Source organism: Fringilla coelebs (genome assembly GCF_963513975.1).
Source record: "Fringilla coelebs genome assembly, chromosome: Z".
Lineage (NCBI taxonomy): Eukaryota > Metazoa > Chordata > Aves > Passeriformes > Fringillidae > Fringilla > Fringilla coelebs.
Genome location: NC_140031.1, coordinates 78,100,343 through 78,124,542, shown reverse-complemented (window position 1 = coordinate 78,124,542; position 24,200 = coordinate 78,100,343).

The window sequence follows — 24,200 nt, the reverse complement described above, 5'->3', positions numbered from 1 at the left end:
GGTCAGTGCGTTCTGGGAGAGCGCGGCTGCGGGGCTGGCTCCGGAGCTGGAGGCACGTGGAAAGCGCTGCTCGGCAGCCCCGGCGGCGCTGAGAGCACAGCCCTGCCCGGGGAGGCAGCGCCACGGGCGCCGCTCGGGTTCCCAGCGAGGCCGTGGCACCGCTCGGGTTCGCCGCCGTATCCACGGCAGCTCGGAGCATCGGCCCCTGCCTGGGCCAGGGGGTCACCTGCGCCAGGTGCACCAGAGCATCGCCTCTGCCTTGACAACCCACAGCGAGCAGTGCTGGGACACAGGGACTGCAGATCCCCATTGGTGGCAGAGAAAAAAGGGCAAGGAATCTTCCATGGGAGAATATAGGCAATAGGATATTGCCTATATTAACAAAACCATTCATTAACAATAGCATGGATAAACAGAAGGTGCCTTTTCAGGTCCTGGTTTAAACTGCACACAGAAATACATTAAGGCAGCATTATTGCAGTTACAAAGTCAAGGGCTTGGAAGTTAGGAAAGGCCAGGATTAAGGCTGCAGCCAGCACCTTATTTCAGGCCCCTTGTGCATGCATGCCAAGATACATTCTTTAATTACATGATCCCATGCTCCTATTTCCCTACACAGAATGGAAGGTGTTCAGTCAATAAGATGAGGTGTCACTGTGTCCTATTTTGAAAAGGAAGTGAGTTTTTTGGGAGTTTGGTGGTCAAACCAATAGGTGCTGATACTTGAATATTGGCCAGTGTCCGTCCATTTGTTACTAATGACAAAGCTCCCTTGTGGGGTAGAGACACCATGTCCCAGTGGGGAGTCAAATTGGTCATCCCTAAGACACCCCAGGATTTTTAGAAGCGGCCACTGTGGAGCACCCCGCCCACAAGTTAACATGGCTGAAAAATGATCCAGTCTAGGTAAAACAGTGACCATTCAGTAAGGAAAAGATAGAAGCGCTTGAGGAGCTAATGGAAGAACAGTTGGCTAAAGGACACATTGAAGAGACATCTAGCTGCTGTAATTCCCCGGTCTTTGAAATAAAAAAGCCGGGGAAGGATAATTGGCGGCTCCTCCATGACTTAAGAGAAATAAACAAGAGAATTGTGGACATGGGGTCTCTCCAACCAGAGATGCCCTCCCCAACGATACTCCCCCAAAATTGGCAATTGGCTGTTCTAGACATCAAGGACTGTTTCTTCCATATTCCTCTACACCCGGAGGATGCACCATGGTTTTCCTTCTCAGTTCCTACCACCAATCAAAAAGCCCCAATGAAGCGCTACCACTGGAAAGTATTGCCGCAGGGAATGAAATGCAGTCCATCCATCTGCCAGTGGTATGTAGCTTCATTGCTGTCCCCAGTGCGCGCCCAGAAAAAAGAGGCAATCATCCTATGCTACATGGATGATGTGCTTCTGTGTGTGCCCCCAATGACATAATACTCCAAGACACACTTGACCTAGTGGTTAAAGTTTTAACCTCTGCTGGATTCCAACTGCAGGAAAACAAGGTTCAGAAGATGCCACCTTGGAATTACCTGGGCTTGCAAATCACTGCGCAGACCATTGTTCCACAGAAATTGGAAATTAAGACTGATCCCAAAACCCTAGCAGATCTCCATTCCTTGTGTGGATCTTTGAACTGGGTCAGGCCTTGGCTGGGTCTCACCAACAGGGACCTAGCTCCCCTTCTCAATTTACTGATGGGAGAGAGAGAGCTAAAAGAGCTGTATTCCGGCAGACCCATGAACTTGTATGTGTTTTTCTTAAAAAATGTTTGTTTTCCTTTGTAGAACAGAAAATCCAGCTCCTACCCAATGTCACAATGAGCCCTGTTTGAGTTGTCATCCTGTTCACACTGAGCAGTCTGACAGCTGCGTGGGTCGTTCCTCAGCCACGCCAAAACATCTGGGTGACCCGGGCACAGACACTCCAACAGGACTGTGCTGCATGAACCTGGCACCAAAGGCACCCAACGTCCACCGTAGCTCTCCGAGAAGTGAAAAGCCTGATCGAACAAGTCAAGCAAGAATCCGAGGACTGGTTCAGCGGACTGTTCAAGGATTGGGGACTCTTGGGGTGGTGGACTTCTATGATTAGGACAATTTTGTTGTTTTTTTGTAGTTATTTTCCTAGTCATGTTAGCATTTGGGATTTTACGTCACATACTTTTAAAGACTATCAATGGTTTGGTCTCCAGTACTGCAGAAGTCAACCGCACAGAGTTTGTGGAACTAAAGCAAATTGACTGCAGAACATGAGTGGTGGACAAATTCATAATCTGCAGCCGAAATAGTCACACACACTTTTACTTTTAGTTAACAGAAAAGGTGGAGGTGTTGTATTGCACTAAATAGTTTATTTAGTTGTTGTTGTGCACTGGGTGATAGGAAATTTTACTGAGTATATTAGGTCATGTGGATGGTTTTTTCCCTCCCCCATCACATGGTCTCTCCCTCACACATCCCCCCTGTTATACACACCTGGTGGTCTGTCCCATGGGTACCTGTCCCCGCCCCCATCCCCTTGGGTATAAAACTGCACTGCAAGGGTGCCACGCCCTCTTTTCTACCTGGGTGGTCGCCGTCACCAGAAGTGTCCTGTCCCAAGCCAATAAACGGGATACTCATCCCCACATGGAGAAGAGCACTTCTGGTCTTTTACTTTCGTCTATGCAAGTCCATGTGGGCTAGAGTCTGAGCTAGCCGGATTTGGACTCTTTTAAGCCCAGAAACCCACGGATTACTGCAGCTGGTCATGGTCCAAACCTTTCCTAACTGTTTAATATTCTTAAGGCAAGATATTTTTATGGTCTCTGCTCCTTCACAATTGCTACATCTATCCCGGTCACTTCTAGCTTTACGTTCCTAATATATTTGGTTCTCTTTAACTAAGGTACGTTCTGCAAGCTATATTACTAACTTAGAATCTTACCTCATTTTAAAATCTTATCTAAAATATGCAATCTTCTACCATCCCAATTAAAGTCCCAGCTGGCCCCTTAACTCATCTGCACTTTTCAGTTATCCTAATTACATTTTCAGCTAACCCCTTGACCCACCTCAGGCACATCCCCAATTCCCTCTCTTCCAGCAGCTCAGAGCTGCATTGCACAGCACTTGCTGTGCACAGACAGCACAAAGCAGGCTGGCCTGGTGGCCCTGAATATTTCTGCAAAACACTCTGCATCTCCCCGCTTTGCTGTGGCTCAGTGCACAACTGCAGGATTGCAGGCGCTTCCTCCCAGAGCTGCGTGAAGCGCTGGCTCCTGCAGATGTGACCGGCCAAGCTGTCCCTGCCTCCCGCTGGCCTCGCTTCCCCGGGCAGAAGTGCCGTGCCTGAAGGAGGCTGCCCTGTGCTCCAGCATGCCGAGCAGCCCGGCTCCCTGCCCCGGTGCCCAGAGTGAGCACACACCGCTGACCTTGCCCAGCACTTACAGGGCAGCCAGCAGAAGAGGAGCAGTCCTCAGGCAGCCCAGCGGCCCTCGGCTGCCCTTGGCCTTTCTCTGCTCCCGGGCACACTCCAGACGGCCGATGCCTCCAGTGCGGGCTGTGCCCAGCACGGCTGCGCTTCCCCTCGGCAGCAGCCAGCTGCCCCCGGGCTCTGGGAGCGCAGGATTCGCCCGCTCCCAGCAAGAGGCACCCAGGGCCTGGCTGCTGCCTCTCGCAGCTACAAGGGCCTCCTTCCAGCCTGCCTCTGCCCGGGCTCAGGCTGCTCCGGCCTCTGCCGGGGCTCTGCTGCGGCTCCGCCCCGGCCAAGGCCGGGCCCGCTCTCCCCTCACAGGCGCTGACAGCTCTGCACCGCAGGAGACCTTCCCGAGCACCCTCTCTGATCTTTCTGCTCTCTCACTTCAGCAAGGCTCTCCTTCCACCAAAGACTTTGCACTTAGGGATACAATTCCAAGTGACAGGAACCCAAATGCTCTTGAGTCACAGCTGCAGGCCTGAATCCACACAGGATGTCTTGGCTGCCCCACTCCTCCTTTGGTTTTTCTTGCCTTTTCCGCCTCAACCAGAAATATCACAGCTGTGCCTAAATGGGCCAGTGGGCCATATTCCAAAGGCAGTGTGGAGAGGGTGAATGAAGAAGAGTCTTCCCCACTTTCAAAGCACACCAAAACAGCCATAAATGTCACTTTGCACCTTTAAGAGACAACTGACAGCTCAGAAGGAAATGCTGAGCTCGTTCACAGGGTGAGAAAGAATGGAATCTTCCAGATGAGTTAAAATTTCAGAAACTTTATTTATTCACAATCCTACTCAACAATCTTGTAAGGGTCATTATTTACAGAAAAATGGACAGCTACTGAACAAACTAGCCTAACCTTCTGGAACTAAAGAACTAGGTCATGTTTTTAATACAACTGCATTCATCTTATTGTATAAAAAGTTGATGTTGTGAACAGAAAAAAGAAGCAGAAGAGTTGCTGACAGATAAAGCAACCCAAATGGAATGACCCTTACAGCATCAACCAATTAGATTAGGAAAAAAAAGTGTGCTTGCCTCATGGACAAAATAGAGCTACCAATCAAACGATGCATGGACAAAGCAAAGCAACCAACCAAAGAATGCCTGACTATATAAACCAAGATAGGAAGTAAATATAAACTACGTTTAGAAGCACAGTAAGTGGCTTCTCTTTGATTCACATTGAATTATGCAAAGTCTTTTGTCTTTTCTCTACATCATCCTACTCTAAATCCTACTGCTCTACAGTCCTAATCTACAATCCTACTCTAAGATGATTATAGAGTATATGGTCGTGCTGTGATTATAGCATTGTTAGCTTCTCCATCCTCCTTTTCACTGAGATGATGAGTGGGACCAGGGTGGATGCAGGCTCAGCTGATGTCACGAATGGATGCTGCTCACAAAGAAAAAAACAAAAAATAAACCACAAACAACAACAACAACACAAACAAACAAACCAAACGAAACCAAACCAAAACAAAAACCACCAAAACACAACAAAGAACAATGAACCATTAGTTTCCAAGCTCAGTGCTTCACAGAGTCAATCAGGATTCCTCTAGTTCCTAAAAAGACCCAGAAAGAGGAGTGATGGGACCATCTGCTCCCCAGCCATCATGTGCAGGACCTTGCCATCACAGGCAAACCTTGCCCAGAATCCCATTCATCTGTTTTCTCTGGTTGCTTCATCTTGCTGGGATTTTGGCCCTGCCAGTGCTCTAGAAATGGTGCTTTCTGTCCCTGGGATTTCCATCTTTCAGGAAACTCCAATGACTCACATGGGTCCCTGTCTTTGAAAGACAGGCACTGTGCTGATTTCCACAGGGACAGAAAGCAGTGTCAGCCTTTCCATGCCCTGCCCCTCCTGTGCTGGTGGCACCTTCCTTCCCAGCAGGGCCAGCCCAGTGGCACTGGGCCCTGCAGTTCCCTCTCTGCCACACAACCTGGCAGTGACCCTGGGGCAGTTCCCGTCTGCTTGAGTGTGCCAGGCAGCAGATGGGGCTGGGACAAGTCCCTCTCAGCTGTCCCTGTGTGTGTGCCAGAAACCCCCAAGGGTGGGCTTGGGGCACAAACCAGGGCCCCTCAGAGGCTCAGAGTGAGCCCCCCACAGCCCCTCCTGCCCACAGCCAAATGTCTGACCCCTCAGCTGGGACTGGCTTCCTTGCGTTCCTGCACCATCATTTCATGTCTCTTTACCCTGCATTGCTCTACTTCAATGCTTTTGCCATTAGATAAAAACTAAAAAAACTAAACACGTACCAAATTACAAAACAGGATGACAGAAACAGTCAGAAAACAGAGCACCTCTCCTCTCAGAAAATGCAGAGAGAAAGGGAGCTATTCAGTTTTGTGAAAAACAGTCCCCAGGGAGACTTTATTGCCACTTTTCAGGACTTCAGAATGGCTTTGAAGTAAGTGTGGGACATCTTTTTTAACAGGGCCAGTAACAATAGAATAAATATTATAAATGGACAAATATTTTTAAACACAAAGGGGATCTAATCAGAATATGACTAAGGAAGAACTTGTTTACTCAGAGCATGCTGCTACCCTGGCACAGGTTGCCCCTTGTAGGGGGCGGCTTGTAGGTGCCCCATCTCTGGAACCATTCCAGGTCAGGTGGCAAAGGGCTCTGAGCAACCTGATCTCTGTAAAGCTGCCCCTGCTCACTGCAGGACACTTGGACCAGAGGACCTTTACAGGGCCCTGCCAGCCCAGCCCAGTCTGGGATTCCTCACTGTTTTCATTTGAACAGCACCAAGAGTGGAGGTGAGGAGGAAGGGGGCTCATCTGATGCCTTTGACTTCAGTGGAGGAGGAGCCCATCCCTCAGACCCTGTTTCACCTGCAGCCCCTTCACATTTTACCTGCAGGAGCTCCTTGGCAGACCAGCGCCGCGCCTCGTCTGTCTGCAGGCAGCAGCTCAGGAAGTCCCGCAGGCAAGGCGAGCATCGGTTGGGCTGCCGCAGCCATGGTCTCTCTCCCCTGGCTGTCAGGAGTTTAGCCTGCAAAAAAAGGAAACACCAGGCTCCACCTGCTGCTTTCCCATCTCTCACTGCTCTCCCATTCGTTCCCATTGGTTAAGCTCCATTCTGCAGTGGCAGTTTCTGCTCTGGCAGAGAGCCAGAGATGACTTTCCTTTACCAGCCAAAAACCCAAACCCCGATGCAGCCACAGCTTTGCCAACATTCAGCACATCTTACCTTGGCGGCTGAGTTCATTGACTGGCCTAGTTAGTGGGAGCTACATCAGCAAAGCACATTTGCTTCCCTGAGGATTCACACCAGCTTGACAGGCTTTTTTGGAAGAGGGACTTTGCTATACTAACTCTACTGTTTCCAAGGATTAGTAATGATTTAGAATCAGGTGAAAGGCATCTCTGCAGTACTTGTTGCTCCTGTAAGCACAGCTGCCATAAAATAAAACTCATCAAGCGTCTTGTCCCCTTCTAGAAAACAGTGGTAATTGGAAGGAAAGAAAGGAAATCCACCAGGTATTCCTCAGGAGAGGAAAACAAACATTTGGAATCTCATAGTCAAGAAAGACACTTTACGATGCATCCACAAATATATTGAGATGAAAATGCCTGCTTGGGTGCACAGGAGCCACCTGCAGCTCTGTCTCTCAGCTGTAAATTTCAGCTTCTCACGGTCAAATCAGAAGAAGTTCCATGCTTATGGTTATCCTCTGCTCAGTTGGATACTCAAGTCAATGCATTAATGGTGTGCCCATTGTGGATAGTGTTGGGTAAGAAATGGGTGGTTTAGCAGGATCTCCATGACGCCAGGCTTTGGCCTGGTCTCCATAAAAACACCCTTCACAATACTAACAGCTCTGTGCTGGTGGCACTGAAATAGATGGTGACCAAAGAGAGACTTTGTTATTATCCTCTTCAAACCAGAGGAAAATTTCCAAGTCTAAAACAGCAAACACACTCCCCCTCAGTACAAATAATTTATGGCAGCTTTTTTTGCTTTTCCCACACCACCAGAGGTCACAAAGGGGGTTTTATCCTGTTCCTCTGCAGCTGTGCTCAGCCACTGGACATGGTGGGGAGCTGGAGTCCTCACTGTCATTAGAACTGTGCAGGCCAGGGATGGCCCTGCTCCTGTGGTAAAGGAGAACAGCACCGGTGTCAACTGCCCACGTTGGATCCCAGCCCAGGCGCCTGGCTGCAAGCTCATCAACTTGTTAAGGTACCAAGAACAGCCAAGGGTTTGGCATACAATTCTAACTGCAGTGGGAGAAAAACACATCCTAAACTTATCCAGGCCACCCACACACAGGACTGAACAATGTACAGATGACTTGAAAATCAGAAAGTTTCCAAGTTCCACAGGATTTGGAAAAGATGCTACAGTATGGAGGAAAATTGATGTGCTGTGGTTCAAAAACAAAAAGGAAAGAAGAACTACTTGGGCATTGCTTTGGTGGTTGTTTCTTTTTCACTTTTTCTTTTTCCATAAAAATGAAATTGGGAAGACTCAACTTCCATTTCGAAGGATATTTATCACACATCCAACTGTTCCACTGAAAAGATCTTGTCCTTCAGAGACAGAGCTCCAACAGGTTTCAAAAAGCAAATGAGAAATGTCAGGCATGGCTAGAGGCCAAAATGGCAGGTTTCTGAACTGGTTAGGTTTCTGAACTTGGTGGAAGCACTGCCAGCAGATGGCAATGGGATTTTGTCCAATGGAACACAGAGCATGGGACAGGTGAGAAAGACAGAGGTATCAGTGAGTATTTGGACCTTACCAAGACAGGAGTTTCATTCCAGTAAGGAACTTCTTGTTCCAGCATTTCAATGCCCACGATTCCAAAGGACCATATGTCCACTTTGGGGCCATATGGTTGACCTGCCAGCACTTCAGACGCCATCCACCCACAAGTGCCGGCCACGGAGCTCCGTCTGCTCTGCTCAGGGGTGAGCTGAGCAAAGAGGCCAAAGTCAGCTGTGGAGAAAACAACAAACCATGAAAGCCAGCTCCAATTTGGAAACCAAGCCAAAGAATTCCTCCTCATCACACAATTGTCTCCATAAGTGATACATAGATATTATATTCATTACACTACTTTTTCTATGAGCAACAAAGTGCGCACTTAAGCTGATAGATTCTACGATATTAACAAGCAGCTACAAAAAGTTATAACTTATTCTATTTCTAAATATTTATAATCTATAACATCTTGCAAGAGCTAATACAAAAATGCCAAAGCAAATATTTTCTGGGCATTTGTCACACAGTTCCTCATCCCAGAGCTGGTGGTTGTTTTGGAGGAGCTGTTGCTCGCTGCAGAGGGCAGGCTGGAGATGGCAGGGAACGGTGCTAGTTCATAACTCAGCTCCCAGCACCTTCAGCTTCAGCCATTTCAGTGAGGACTGAGGTCTCTCTGTCAGCACAGAGAAAGAACAAGGCTGGGCTTCTTTGTGCCAGCTGGGACTGTCTGTGTTTCAAGCTCTCATGAGGGCCATTTGCACTGCTTTGAGTTTATTGGGATACTTCAAAACTTCAGAAGTTCTGAACAATTGGAAGGATTGCAGCTCTTTGAAGAGCAGGCTTCAAAGTGCCAAGTCAGAGTCTGCCTTTCCAGCCATCTTTTACAGTCTTTGATGGAAGGACAGTTACTTCCAAAGGGAATGATGCACAGAGGCCAATATTGACCCAGTGTTCCCTTTGCTTCCCAGACACCCACCTGATCTACCTTGCCAGGAGGGCTGCCCTGCAAGGGAAGATGATCGAGGGAGAGCCTGTGACCATCAGGCAGGTGGAATCCATTTGTGGATACACAGATTTGTAGATTTTTCTACTTCAATTGATATATCCATATAGTTTAATTTATAGTTTTATAGAGGGGTGTCTTTATAGGTATATATATACATCTACAGAGTTAAATTGATACATATCATTATAAATAGGATAGTAATATATTTGTATGGATGTAGTTCCATTTATAGATTTGGAGATTTACATTTATATATTTTTGGAGTAGCATTTAGATGCCTACATTTAGATGTCTAGATTTACATGCCTACATTTAGATGCCTAAATTTACATGCCTACATTTACATGCTTAGATATCAATCTAGAATATGGCATGGTTATTTCCTTAGGGGTATGTGGAAGTTTAGATGCAGAGATTGAGCTGTGCAGGCCTAGGCTGCATTTTTACCTCTTTCCCCCCTCGGCTGCCTTTCTCACCTCTTGCTTTTCCTCCTGTGCCCCTGGGTCCCCTCTCCCTGTGCTGGCTCCGAGCTGGCGGCCGGGCCGGGCGGAGCAGCACTTCCAGCCCCGGCTGTCCCTGGAGCGCTGGGAGCTGCCGCTGGCCCCAGGCACTGTGCCCTGAGGAGCTGCTGGAGGACGGGGAGACAGAGGGGGCTGAGGGGGCTGAGGGGGCGGTGGCGCTCAAGGGACGGGGACCCTGAGCTGCTGCTGGGGCTGAGGGCTGTGGGGCAGCCGAGGGCCATGGTGGCACTGAGGTGCCAGGGAAGTGGCAAAGGCTGAGGGGCTGGCGGGTCTCGGGGGACAGGATGGGTCACAAGGGACTGAGGGGGGTGAGAGGACTGCGAGGGACTGAAGGAACTGAAGGGGGCTGGGGGTTCAGCGAGAGCATGGCGGGGCTGAGGGGATGGAGGGGCCAGCAGGGAGCACAGAGGGCTCCGGGACTGCAGCTCTGCCAGGCCTTGGAACCAATTCCAGAGCCTCCACTTTGGCCGCAGCTGCAAGGAAGACCTTGAGGACAGCCGGAGACTGACGGGAGGCAGCAGGGAGAAGCTGGAGGCCAGCAGCAAGAGCAGTGAGCGGGGACCTGCTGCTGCCAGCCCGGAGAGAGCCCGGCTGAGGCCACAGGCCCGGGCAGGCAGGGTGGGGCTGAGGGTGGCGTGGGCTGTGGCCGTGGGCACTGCCCGGAGGGGCAGGAACGGGCCCTGCCCGTGCTGGGGCTGCTCAGCGCAGCTGCCCCGGCCGGCACAGGGGCTGTCCTTGGGCAAGGCAGCTGTGCCGGCAGGGCCGGGAGCTGTGCCAGCTGTGCCGGGCTGCCGGGGCTGCGCCACGGTCCTGCCGCGGCTGCGCTCACCACAGCCTGGCCCACTCGGCTGCTTTCTCTTTCTGACCCTCCTGGGGAGGCTCTGAGATTTCCTCTGCCCTGATGGAAGTGCAGCTGCTGCCCAGGGAAACGTCCCCATACTCACTCAGTGTTCCCTTTGCCTGATGTCCCATCTGCTGTCCCTGTCCAGGAGAGCTGCTGTGCACGGGAGGAGGAGAGCGAGGGAGAGGCTTTGAAGATGGGGCAGATGGAATCCCTCTGCTTGGAGTGCTGTTTAAAGATACACGGACTTGCATGTGAACTGGGATTATGAGATGGATGTGTACATATGTAGCCTGCTATTTGTACCGGCATGTTTCTGTGCATATGGTATTAGATTTATGAATGTACTATGTATATTTGTATGTGAAGATACCTGCATATATACAGGTTTGCAGTCAGTATTTGTGTCTATGTGTATCTAGTTCTTTTAATGTATTGTAATATCTGTGTTTAGATTTCCATATGTATACAGGAGTGTAGGTATCTATTTGTATTGATGCAGCTTTTGTCATATGTCTTTTTAAATAGGTATCTTGGTATTTGTATCTGTATATATGTCTGGTTTTATATTTTTAGATGCATATTGATCTATTTCTCTATGTATTATATTTGCATATATATACAGATGTATAGCTGTACAGTTGCATTGATACAGATATTTAGATTGGTACTGCTCTTTGTCTATTTATAGATAGGTTTGTTTTAGGTATCTGTTTCTTGAATGTGATAGGTAACATTTTATCTATATTCACATCTCTATGTTGTGGTAGTTGCATATGTACTCAGTTCTATTTAATTGTGTATGGAGTTGTATCGTGGTGGAATTCTATTTGTTGAATACTTGGTATTACAGAGAGATACGGATATTTTTTGTATTTCAACATGGGCTGTATGCTTGTCATAATATGCAAGAAATTAAGTTGTTAATTTTCCCTTGATCTCTGTGTATAGTGAGTGTTTGTAGAGGTTTCCAATAAATTAGGTTTTGTTAGTGGAAGTTGTTATTTGTATGTTTTTAAATAGTGTGGTGTAACAGTGAAATAACTTACTTTTTTAACTTTAACTAAGATCTGTATAGTCCTGTGTTGTCAGCGGTGGTGTAGCAGTTTGTAAGAAATGCCATTTGTCAGCTGAGATGGATGTGTTGTAATTTGTGCTACCCAAAGCCATGAGCAGATGGAAATGCCGAAGGATTTTGGCCATGAAAATCTCCAGCCATGCCCAGCTCATGCCACAGTTTCCCCTTCCCAGGAAGTCACCTCCTCAGATTGGGCTCAGCCAGGCAGTTTGCTTTGCAGCTCCGAAGACTCTTTTCATATAGATTCCTCTGCCAAGTCTCTTCCAGGATTTTCACCACTTTTGGCTCCCCAGCCCCGCTTACAGAAGGTGGGGGGGCTTTGGATTTGGCTCTGTCTGCAGGGGAGTGGGCAGGGGGACAGACAGAGGCAGCGGACGACAGCCAGGGCTTGAGCAGGGCAGGGATGGCTCTGCCCAGAGAGATGGATGAGGTGGAGGTGGGAGAGCTCAGGAACATTGCTGTGGAAACACAGACAGTTCATTTAGAAGCCTTGAAGCCTGTCTCATTCTCTGCTGGGGTGGGGGGAGAAAGCATGCTGAGATCGCAGCTCAGACCTTAGAGGTTTTCAGCTGTATCCCTGCAGGTGGGGATACCACGTGGAACCTGTAACAGTCCATTGGAAATTGTCACAAATACAAATTTGGGATCTGCAGCTGGCGAGCTGCCCACTTTGTATGAATCTAAAAAGATCCAATGTAGTGAATCCAGATGTGAGTTAGCAGGCTCTGGCTTTCTTCCTGTCACCAAGAACTTGGAGCCTTCCTCCCCAGACCTTCCTGGCAGGGCTCCCAGGAAAGTTGCTGCAATGAGGACGCTATTGCCAAGAACTTGGAGCTTCTTGGCAGGGTTCCTGGGACAGCTGATTGCTGTGACAACACTACCTGTTCCTCTGGATCAGATACGGGAGTGATGACAGGGAAAAACAAAACACAGTCTGAATCAGTGGTAAACCTTTCATGTCAGCTACCTAACTGCTCTAATATTATTCAAAATTTAGGAAAAAGTTTGGATTCAAATAAACAACTCCTTGACTTACCTGTAAGACATGGTCACTATGCAAAACCATAGTACAAAACTCTTTCTCACCATGATATCAAACAACTTCTAGGAATGTACAAACTTTATTATAACTTTATCTGATCAGCCTCCAACTGTAACACAGATGCTAAGAGCTTGCAGTAAGCTTATTTCTCCACAACATCTTGCTAATGTGCAAGTCAGTGCTATTGGAAAGCAGATTGCAGAATCTCAAGAAAAGTTAAGGAAAACATTTCTTGAGAAATTTTTGGGAAAGGTTTTGTGAGAACATTTGGGACAAAAATTGGAAAAGCTTGAAAAGGCCCTTGAATCACAAACAAAAATGTTTTCATAATCTGTTGGCACTGTACAGTCGGACTCTGATAAAAAGTCTTGTTGCTTTGCTTGTTGTAAACCAGGACCTGTGAAAACGGATTGTCCTACAACAACAATCCGACCTAAACAACTTTCTATTTGCCCTTGGTGTCGGATAGGGAGGCATCTTGCCAGGCACTATCGTTCTCAATTTGACAGCAATGGCAAAGCTTGGTTGTTAAAGAGCTCAGAAAAGAGCGCGGATTATCACCGCGCCTCGACACAAGCAGTGGCACCTCCTTACAGCCAATTACCCAGTCAAGTGGTATTGGTACCTCAGTCATTTATCCCTCAGTCAGCCATTCCTCAAATGGTGCCAGCTCAATACCTTCAGGTACAAGGTTTGAATTTGCCTCCTGAAAATTGACACACCTTCTAAATAATTTTTGTTCTGAAAGTATTTCTACTGGAATTATCAGGTTTTTTCAACAAAGACAACACCTTTTGATTCTAGGCAGAGCTACCAACAAAATTTTCAGACTTCCAGTCCTTCCAGCAACTGTTTCAATAAATTGTAACAAAGAGCTAACAATTTTAGCTCTTGCCTTTAATGTTCCTTAAGTGACTCCAACAAAACCACCTATAGCTATTGCATTTCTTTCCCCCATGAATACAGACAAGCCAAACAACTTTCCAGAGAATTCAATGGTATCTGTGCCATTTGGAACCTCAGGTCCTGAGGTCTTTTGGGTGCAATGTTCGGACTGCAACCAACCAAAATTGACTTGCTACCTACCTGACTCACTGTGGTAAAACAATTTACATGACAGGCATGCCAGATACTGGTGCAGATGTCACTGTAATTTCTCACATGTTTTGGCCCAGTGATTGGGATTTGGCAGCTCCTGCAGGGTCCCTTCACAGGGATTGGAGGTGCTACTGTGTGTTTGCAAAGTGCATCTATGATTATCATTACAGGTCCTGAAGGAAGGACAGCGACGGTGCATCCTTTTGTTCTTCAGAAGCTTCTCACTGTCTGGGGGAGAGACGTCCTGTCCCAAAGGGGAGCAGAACTGGAAGTGGGCCTGTGATGGAAACCATGTCGAAACCTGCCACCTGAAAGCTGAACTGGAAAACTGATCATCCTTCATGGATTGATCAATGGCCTTTAACCGAGGAAGAATTTAATAGTCTTAAAAGACTGGTAAAGGAGCAATTACAAGAAGGTCACATCACACCCACAAATAGTCCCTGGAATTCACCAGTATTCATCATCCACAAGAAGACATCGGACTCCTGGAGATTGTTTCATGACCGAAAGAAGATTGATGAAGTGACTGAAGACATGGGACTGAAGACAGCCTGGACTTCCTTCTTTACCAGTGATCCCAAAACACAGGCCTCTTGTTGTCATTGATTTAAAGGATTGTTTTTTCCACATTCCATTTCATCCCCATGATGCTCCAGGATTTGCCTTTTCAGTTCCAGCCATCAACTGAAGAGAACCCATACAGAGATGGCACTGGAAATCATTGACTGTAGAAACAAAGAATTTGCCTTTAATTTGCCAAGATTTTGTCGCATAAGTTTTGTCTCCAGTTCAACAGAAGTATCCAAGATCCAGGATTCTACACTACATGGATGATTTGCTCATCGCCTTTCCAATGCAGCCAGAGATGGAGCAAACTCATGCTAGTGTTGTTACTGAAATCCAAAACGCTGGACTTAAAATTTCTATAGCCAAAATTCAAGAAGTTCCACCCTGGAAGTATCTGGGATGGAAGATGACTGAAAAAACAATAACACCACAGAAGATACAGCTCCAGACCAATGTCAACACCCTGCAAGATTTACAACAGCTTCTAGGAGAAATCAATTGGATCAGGCCCGTTTTGGGAATCACCAGGGATGAACTGTGTCCACTTTTTAATTTGTTGAGAGGAAGCTGCATCATCAACTCTCATAGAAATTAAACACTTGAAGCTCATCCAGCCCTTGACAAGGTCATGGAGGCTCTCCAAAGACAACAAGCTCATTGCTGTATTCCCAAAAGGCCATCCTTTTTTGCAATTTTAGAAGAAAAAATGCAACTTTGTGGTCTAATTTTTCAAAGGGACCCTTCTGAGAGAGATCCTTTGTTGATAATAGAATGGGTTTTTCTTCTCTACAGGTTTCCAAAGACTATTTTCACAGTTTTAGAGCTGATAGCACAAATTGTAATTAAGGCCAGAACAAGACTGTTAACCTTAGCAGGTCAAGAATTTGCAGGTATCTACTTACCACTGAAAAAAGATTATTTTCATTGGGCAATGCCAAATTCTGATAATTTGCAATATGCTTTGGTAAATTTTCCAGGTATTTGTGCTGTTTTTTACACAGCTTACAAAAAGGCAAAATTGGGATTCCTTTTGGAATGTTGTCAGACACAGATTCTCAGTTCATAGCTCAAACGGAACAAAATTTCTGTAAAACACTCCCAGTTAACAAGGACATACTTAGCCCATGGAGGTCATTGCCCAGCAGCAAGGCTGAGAGACCAATCAGAGTCTAAAAACAGAAATGAGAAAAATTTTGCCAGGAAAACTCCCTGAAGCGGCCACAAGTGCGTCCCCTTGCACTACTGAGGATCAGAATTCCAGTGGCTACTAAAGAAAACATGAGATCATAGGAAATGCTCAGTGGAAGACACTAGTAAGTAACAATCCTTTCTAGAGAAATTTTTGTGATAGGAAATGATAATTGCAGTCTATGTGTGTCATCTTTTGAGCAAAGTGCTCTCATCTTTCCACAAATTTCTGATGTGACTATCCCTGATAACTTTGGATACTCAGGTACATCCTCATTAACCTGAGGAAAGTGTCCATGTCTGAAAGTACAGCAACAAGGCACTTAAAGAAAAGTGGAAAGGAACCATTTCATGGGTTTCTAATCACTCCTGCAGCAATAAAGGGGATGGGATCAGTACATTGATACACCTTCCCCCAAGGAATGCCAGCCCAAACACACTAGGCACTGGAGGGGAAAATATAGATGACAATATCAAGACTCAATTTCTCAGAGCATGGAAAAAAAAGTTTTTTATGCGGTGTAGAATTAGTTAGTAGAAATTCCATAAAAGAAGAAGATGAATCATGAAGGGGCAACTATGAAAAATCCTCCGTCTCAGCCCACTCTCACCAGCAGAACTCTTGCACACTCTGTCAACCAGCAGCAGCCACCAGGCCAAGGGGAGGCTCCCCAGCACAATTCACCCCATGCCCCCCACGGCAGCGTTCCTGGGGCTGCTGCACTGCAGAGCTGTAGGAGCAACCCCTGACCCAGGCTAAAAAGGATCCAAGTCTCAGGGTTTAACAGCTGACATTTTGCTGAACCTCACTTGAAGGAGAACAGAAGGGCAACGATGGCTCAGCTGTTCAACCACAAAACACCCCAAGAACTCTCAGGCACAGGCACTCAACATCATTGGCATGGAAACAACTGAGAAATTTGTAGAATACTGTCCAAGGAAGATAGGCAGTCACAGCCCTATTGAATGTTCCCAAAGGTTATCCTCCCTCAGTCAATTTCATATTCTTCCCCAAAAGAAGTTATGGCTTTGCTGCTAACAGGTCTACCATGTCAGCTGAATGAATAAATGGCAGGAAACTTAGGAAAAGCACTTGACTTCAAAGTCCCCATAGGTCTGTGCATGAATCAACATCTATCTAGAAAGGCTGGTTGAAAAAGACTAGTTTAAAATATGCTAAGAAATGGACAGCATTTCCATAAGAACACTTGAACCCAATTTCTCCTTAAAACCCATTCAAGTACCTTTGATTTATTAAAATTATGAATATTGTTCTCGTACCGATATCCAACTGTGAGGGACAAAGACTCTCTAACAGTTTAAAGTTAGGAAGTGTATGTGTATTGCAACACTGGGCAGCATGGGGGATAACTCCCAAATACACACTGCAATTTACAGGTGATTACAGAGTCCTTTTATCTATACAAGTATCGAATATCCAAAATACAAATACATATTCATAGCTTTGGTGCATCCCATTCCCTGCTTCATTTGGTAATTAGTTCAAAAGCTATTAAGAATCCATAGTTTGTTCCTTGAAATGGGTCGGTGGTCCCTTTCATGGGGTGGGTTCCCAACATGAGGAAGTAAATGAAGTCTTCCTCGTTCTGACCTTTCTACCTTTTCAATGCAAATATGACAAATGAACCCTTGGTAGAACTCCCGTTCCCCCTCTTCAATTGGTTTCAGAACAGAGGAGGCCTACAATTGTCTCATGTTCCTAAAAGCTATTTATCACTTTTTATATTCTTCACTAGAAACCCAGCTAAACAAACATTATGTGGACATGCAATCAATTATTAGTTAACTACTAACTCCTAACTTCATCAAGGCCTACCCATTTATTTTGATTACCTCTAATAAAGCTTACCTCTAACTAAAACCTCAGCTCCTCTAAAATCTCTAAATTCCTTAAAGTTTATGTCTCAAGAGTTTCAACCAAGGGAAGCTAGACATCCCTGTTATGAGATTTATAGTCCTTGCAATCAAAAGTTGGACCCACATCTGGAGACTGGACCTCACCATCTGGGAGACTTCTTCCTGCTTTTGGAAAACAAACCACCACCACCACCTGGGACACTCTTTTTTCTGGGATACATCCTGAGAAAAACTAAATCACAATAATGTGCAGAATTGTGATGTAAAAATTGGGAATAGAAACTGCTGATGAGCAAAAATTGGGAATAGAAACTGCTGAGAAAGCTTATGAGTAGCCCCACAAATACCTGCAGGCCCCAGCTATCGGTGTGCAGTTGGAGGGAAAACTTCCCCCACTGTACCCTGCACTGTATTGCTCATATTTTACCATATTAATTATTAAATTGATTGCTGCTTGAATATTGGCCGAGTCAAGCTTCTTGTTTATAACACTGATACACCACAGAGACTTTGGGGTTGTCAAAGTGGGACACAAATTTCAGTCTGGGAACTTTTTGGAATGCTTCAAGTATTTTTTTTTTTGTGTTGTTCTGTATTTTGCAGAAATATTGCCATAATCTTCTGCTTCCAGAGATTCTTTTCCAAGTTTTTAGGAAACTTCCCTCTGCTACCCTCCCAGATCAGACCAATTCCCAGGACTCCTTCCCAAAGTGAGGTGTAGCTCATGGCCTCCACTCTCCAGCTGGAACAGAAGGAAGCACAGAGGTTGCAGTTGTGGGAGGCGAGCTTCTCTTTCCTGCCTGCTTTCCCTTTGGGACAGGTTGGTGTGTGCTCATGTGATAAAGGCAGGTTTAAACTCTGCAGGGGTTGTGTTTCAAACTGCTCCATCCTCGAGCTCTTCTGTGGATATCCTTGGACAAAAAGCCTCTTGCAGAGAGCTCCCCATGGGCAGGTTAAGAAAGGAGCTTGATATTTCAGGGTTGTGACTGCTGAAAGCAGTTGATTACTGGAGGCATCCAGAGCTGGGAGTGACTCCTTTTCTCACCTGCCTGCAGAAAAGGAAGTTGCAAAGTGGGAATTTCATTTGTGGAGACAGCCCCCAGGGGTGTTTGCCAAGAGATGGGCTGGCAGAGAGGCAGGGCTCCTGCTAAACTTGCTGTGTGTTTGTTTTGCTGGTGGGGAGGGTCAGGGATGCAGACACAGACACCAACAGAAGGAACAGTGTAATTTACTGTAATGCAAAGGTGCAAGAAAGGGTCAGGAAATGATAAGCTAAGCAATGCACCTCAGCATTATTACAAAAGGTTACCTCTGGTGATTAAGGAAGATACATCACCAGGTAGCCCAATCCTTTCCCCTTCATCCAGGGCTGCACATCAGCTGGGGGAAGCTGTCCCAGCCAAGCCCTGCAGAGCCACGGCCGGGAACCGGGAAATCCTGCGATGCCTCCACCTTTGCCGGCCTCGAGGCTTCCGACCGCGCTGTGAGAGTAGCCCGGCTTTGATAGTGCTGGACGAGCAATGTGCCAGAGCTTCTGCTGGGGGACAGCTGGTTTCATTCTCCTCTTGGTTTTCTCCCTGAGCCTGCCCAGGGCTTAAGGAGGAGCCAAGGCCAGGTGTGGCCTTGTCCATTTTCCTAATGCCAAAAGGCGAAGACGTGTTTCACCAGGGAATGGATGCATTGATCCATTTGATAGTAATACTTGGTAAAGGAGCAGATCCATAGAACATTTGGTTGGAGAGGTCATCTGCAGGGCAACTTTGGCACAGGTCCTGTTTTTGATGTTTCAGTCAGGGTGTGTTGTTCAGGCCTTAGTCCTTCAGTATTTTGTGGTGCAAATCAATGCTGTGCAGAGCTGGAAACAAACAAGTCTGTCTTTAGCACATTTGAGACAGGGAACAGGATTAGCCCTGCAAGGCCAGGCCAGGGCCAAGAGCAGAAGGCCAGTGTGATAAACAGGGCCAGGAGACCTGGCCTTTATTAAAGACAGCCCTGGGTAGGGAACCTGAGTGATTGCAAACACCGCCACTGCTCCCACAGGAGAACACTGAGGAGGAGGAGTGCAGATTTGTCTCTCGGCAGAGCTCGGGCTTCTGTCCTCATGGAAGTCCTTGAGAAGAAAATGTTGGCTTGTACCTTAGGGATGTCATGCAAGCTGGGTGCTACTTAAATTATGGCAGCAGGACAGGATCAGGTTCTGGTCACTGGTGAGTGATTTCTGCTGGGTTAAAGTCAGTTTATGTGCTGGTTTGTTGTTTTTGAGAGGGTTCATACAGTACCATCAGCCTCTCATTATAATTCAGCCTGCGTGCAAGTCCTTCTGGGAGCAGGGGAAGGGTTCCCGAGGGAAAGGGAAACAAATCTGGGATAAGCCGGAAAGGGGTACAAATACAGAGTAGGACAGAAAGGGATACAAATACAGGGTAAGGCTGAAAGGGGTAAGGAAAAGGTTTAACAACAATTAAAATAACACAACTTGTTACAGTTTTGGATTAACATTAACAACTCTAACTTGTATTAACTTGTGAACTTGTTCACAATGGAAAGGGATACAAATACAGGGTAAGAGGGAAAGGGGTAACTTAAAGGTTTACCATTTAACAACAATTTAAATAACATACCTTGTTACAGTTTCAGATTGATCCTACAACTTGAACAGTAGTAACTTGGGACCTTGCTCACAGCAGCCAGCACCCTGCACTTGCCCACTGGCAGCCCTCCAGAGCAAGAAGCCACTCCTGCCCAGGGGCTGAGGTGCCCAAAGCTGCCTCCTCCCCACTGTGCAGCTCTGCAGAGCCTGCGGAGCGCAGGGTCCTGGGCAGGCAGGGCAGCCCGGCTGCCTTGGAGCACAAGGAGTGTCCCAGAGAGAAACTGCTGCCCTTTGCTTTGGAACCGTTCTTTAGAATCTTGTCATTAATCCACAGTGTCTGATATGTTTTCCTTTCCTCTCCCAAATTTAACACAGCTTTTTGAGAAAATGGACAGATGTAGCTTCTGCTGCTGATGGTGCTTTTGTCTGCAGGTGAGGGCAGGTGATTTGAACCAAGGACAGAGTCCACTGTAAACATCCCAGCTTTGCCAAGTCAAGAAAACCATTCACAATTGGGCTACTGCTGCTGAGTAGTTTTCCTAGTTTTTGGAAAGCTTCGACCTTAAGAAACCCAACAGATTTTCCTCCAGGAGGATACCAGCAGTAGCATGATGCCAATTTTTTCCTCCTCTTTTCTGTGTCTTTCTGTGTCTTTCCCCCTCTTCGTACAACTAAAAAGAAACCTTTGTAACCATGTCATTCATTACCTATTTTGCATTTCATAGCTTTTCTTTAGAGTACCTGCTTATTACTTGCTTAAAGCATCCTTTTTGTTTGCATTAGCCTTGCTGTATTACAATACAGCAATTTTAATGCTGTGAAAGTCCAGTCAGTTCAAAGGGAATAAGTCATGTCTGATAGCAATTACAAGTCATGGTTCCAAAAAGTCTTGCCTCTTCCAAGGTCTTAATTCAAAACCTTCCTCCATGTCTATACCTTCATCCAGCATCTCTCTGAGACTTTGAGAACTCTCTGTGAATCTATTTCCTACCTCTCTCTCTTGTGTGATAAAATCTTCTTTGACAGTTTTGTCCATCATTTGTTGCACACACTGAAGCATGCAAGGTATTACTACTAGTGTCACTACCAAAACACCCAAAAGATAGAGACCGTTTTACAAGGTTCCCTTAGCCAAGGTGCAAAGCTCCATCCTTGGAAGAAATCTTTTAACCATGACCCACCATCTTCTTGAATTTGAGTTTTCAAATCTTTCAGCTTTTGTATGCTTTTGTGGATGGATTCAGAGTGATCAGACGGGTTCATAAAAATACAATCCTTCACATTCCTCACAACCATGTCCTTGGGCCAGTAAAAGAAAATCAATTGCTGCTCTGTTCTGTAAGGTTGCATGTCTGTCAGCAGTAACATCAGTCATCATATCACTAATTGCAATGGAACTATCACTGTATTCTCTATTCAGCCAACACCCCAATCAGTACAATGGTTTCAATGCCTCGCCTGAGGCAAGCTGAGGTAAAAATAAAGTTGATGTCACTCGTTTTGCAGGGCCCTTGGGTCTGAAATTGCTATGACAGCTTTCTTTGTAATGATGGGCAAATCTTTTTTCTCTATGTTTTCTCTTGATGGCCTTTTTAGCAATAGGTGCTATCACAGTGAGTAGTCTGATGCTACATGGGCCACCTTTAATTTTTGAGGCAATGCCCTGCCAGGCTCTATCTCCACAAATGAGCCAATATCCTTTCTGTGATTGTTGTGGGGTCGCATCTAGGTCATCTACTTACCATCATTTTCACCCTTAGGGGACACTGGGGTAGTACAATTGTACCACAAACTTGACTATCTGTACACAGCATGATGGGGAGTAACATTTAACTGTGGATCTCCCTGGTACTGAAATGCAGCACAAAATTCCATGACCAGTGAACCAAGAATTCCAATTCTTGAGGTTCAGAATGTGCTTTTAGAAGATCAGGGGCCCAAAGATGCCATTTGGTTATGGAACTGGTCTCACTGGCAGCTTCACACCAATATTTGTCACCATTGGGTATTGGCCACTCCTTGGCTGGCACTGGCACACCGACCAAACAGGTCACAAAGGGTTTGTCTGGGCTCAAATTGGTCAAACATATGGTGCCTGAGCTTGCTGACTTGGCTAAAGCAAGGCAAACATTCCTTTTGGGTTGATCTGCAGGCATATCTGCAGTGCAAAAGGAGAGGAAAGAGGCCATCCAGGAGAGGAAAGAGAGCATCCAACTCGTGGCAGGAGATTTTAAACCCCGAAGGAGGGGGGGGGCGGTAGAAAGGAGCTACCCTACTTCAACATACATAAATCACCACACTGTAGTTTCCTGCATTAATTGCTGAACTTGTTGCAAACCCAATCCTAAAATCTCCCCAAACACAGCCATACAGTCCCAAATGTGGGACCACAGGTGACCACAATGTGGGAGACAAACCCCACAACCCCCCTGTGTACCCAAACACCAGGCATCACAGGGAATCCTGACCCCTGCAGCTAGAAAGTCCACACACACAAGCTCACCGGGAAATCTCTTTATTAGGAGATAGAGTGCTCACTTTTCTCAACACAACACACACCATACACCACAGCAGCATCCACCCACATCAGCTTTCTCAGACATACACACACAACCACAATAACAATAGACAGTAAAAATAGCAGCAATAAAACAGGATTTGCTAATTCACCCCCAGAATTGCTAGCAGGTCCCTATTGACACAGCAAATCCTTTCTGCCAGCAGCCAGACCCAAACCCAACCTCTACAGGCGTACGTCATGCGCAGGACATCTCTGTGTGACTTATGAACAGCCCTTCCCCTGCGTACGCCCCACGGGTTACTTTATACACAGTTACACCGACCCTTTCTCCACAGTCCCAGCAGTCTGGTCTGTCCCCCATGAGGAACAGCCAGGAGCAGAGGTCCCTCCAGGAAAGGAATGTCCTGGCAGCACCCATGGACCTCCACAGCCCGGTTGTTGTTGCTGGAGCAGAGAAGCGTTCCTGCCGCGGTCACCAAATGAAGTGTGGAATAGAACTCGCCACTGGTTAAAGGTAGAAGGTGGTATGTTTATTACAGCGCCAGGCACACGAGGAGTCGTCTCCTAAAGACATGTGCAAAGAGTCACCAGCTCTGGCTCTCTACTTATCTAAGAAGGTCTTACATATTCATATAATTCCCAAGAGACCTAATACATATTCAGTAGCTAACACAGCCTTCCCCCACTTTGTATTGAAATGTATTTCAATTGAGTCCCAAGTTGCTTCACATTTGTGCAGTCTTTCACTTCAAAGGGGTTGGTGGGTTTTAAAGTGGGGAATGGTCTCCTTCTGATGAAAGAAAAGACATCTTCCTCGATTTGACCTCTTTACTTATGACCTCTTGGCAAGCTTTCAGACCCCTTGGCTATAGCTGAAGTTTCGAGGCCCAGGTGCAGGTGACGCTCCTCTTCTTTGTCACAAAGAAATCCACATCCCATCCTGCTTCTTTAAACATAGTAAAGACAGGCAAGTGATATATTACCCTAGCCTTAACTACTTTATCTACTAAAAACTGACTATCCCTTATTATTTCTACTCTTCACGCTATACTCTTTCCCTCTACCTAAATCTCAAAATTTTCAATTCTTCCAGTTGCTTTAAACCCTCCATTCATTGGCCTCATCTCACGAGCCAGCCATGTGTGAGCTGTTTCTGTAAGTGGGAAAATTCCACTCCTGAGCAGGAGATTGAAGGCCTGGTTCTTGGCTGGAAGGGTGAGAAGGATGAGATGCGCACCGTTTTGATCCAGGGGATGTCCTGAAAGAGCACTGCCTACCTGCGCCTGCTGCCAAGCACCATGCTCCATCTCCTTCTGCTCAGCAGATTTTTAGGAATCCAGGGGTTGTTATGTATTATTTACAACAGCAACTAATGGAATAAATTTGCCTTGCAAGCCCAGTTTTGTGCATGGGTCTCCTCCTGAACCTGTGGCAATGACCACTAGGGACGTACAGGAAACTCCTATTCTCATATCAGTAAATTCTGAGAAGTTATATAAGTATCAATAAATCAATAAGTATCAATCGGTAAATTAGATAATTTGGGGGAATATTTATCCTGTGCGTTTCAACAAAGTATTAAATATGCGTTAGTTCCACTGATACAAACTAGTAAGGGAGATTGTTGGGTGTGCAGGTGTTAGGGAAGGGATTCCCCACACACCCAGTGCTGAAATCAAGTATTGCCTCCT